Raw genomic sequence first — 740 nt, forward strand, 5'->3', positions numbered from 1 at the left:
CTGGCTTCGGCAGTGTTTTTTCTTTTAGTGCGTAGCGTTCCATCGAGCTCTGAAAGAAAATAGTATTTGCCTACATTTGGAAACGAACGACTTGTGTTACGGTGTTAAAAGGTATCATGATCCAAACTTTAAAGTGACGGATGGCAAGGTGGTATTCATCGCGCCAAAAAAATGACACAAATATGCAGCATCATATGCTAAGAAGAGTTTGGTAATAAGACACTAAAGCCATTGCGCGAGCAAGTTGCAGAAACCAGGGTTACTTCCGGTTTCGGTCTGTGTTTAACTGTACGACTGGCTACGCTCAGTAGCAAAATCAATGGCTGTTGTTAAATTACCTAGAAGAGAAAATATATCGAAGTAGGATCAACTACTTATAGGATCAGCTACTTCCACGTTAGCCGCCTACATTGTCTGCAGATAAGCGCCTGAAACCATCTGTTTTCAGAGCCCGGATAGCTCAGTCGGTAGAGCATCAGACTTTTAATCTGAGGGTCCAGGGTTCAAGTCCCTGTTCGGGCGGCTGTGTTTTTTTGATTTATTTTTTTTTAAATTATTGGATTCTTACTACTTCTACTTGGGAGGCGTTTAGGGTATACATATACACGTCCGATGTATGTTTTGTTAATATATAATTGCAGTCGTTGGCATGACTGCCACATTTTAAGTTTAAACCGCTCAGAAAACTACCCGTAACCATACCTGCCTACATTTGAAAATCAACATTCCTAGGATTTATG

At 40.8% G+C, this 740-nt stretch overlaps 1 non-coding gene across 1 annotated transcript; it reads left to right on the forward strand.

The window, feature by feature from the left end:
* Positions 1–449: 449 nt before the first annotated feature.
* Positions 450–522, forward strand: TRNAK-UUU (transfer RNA lysine (anticodon UUU)). The gene has a single exon. It is a non-coding gene; the product is annotated as a tRNA-Lys (tRNA).
* The last annotated feature ends 218 nt before the right edge of the window (positions 523–740 follow it).

Source organism: Ambystoma mexicanum, chromosome 10 (genome assembly GCF_040938575.1).
Source record: "Ambystoma mexicanum isolate Mex_15411 chromosome 10, UKY_AmexF1_1, whole genome shotgun sequence".
NCBI classification, from domain to species: Eukaryota; Metazoa; Chordata; class Amphibia; order Caudata; family Ambystomatidae; genus Ambystoma; species Ambystoma mexicanum.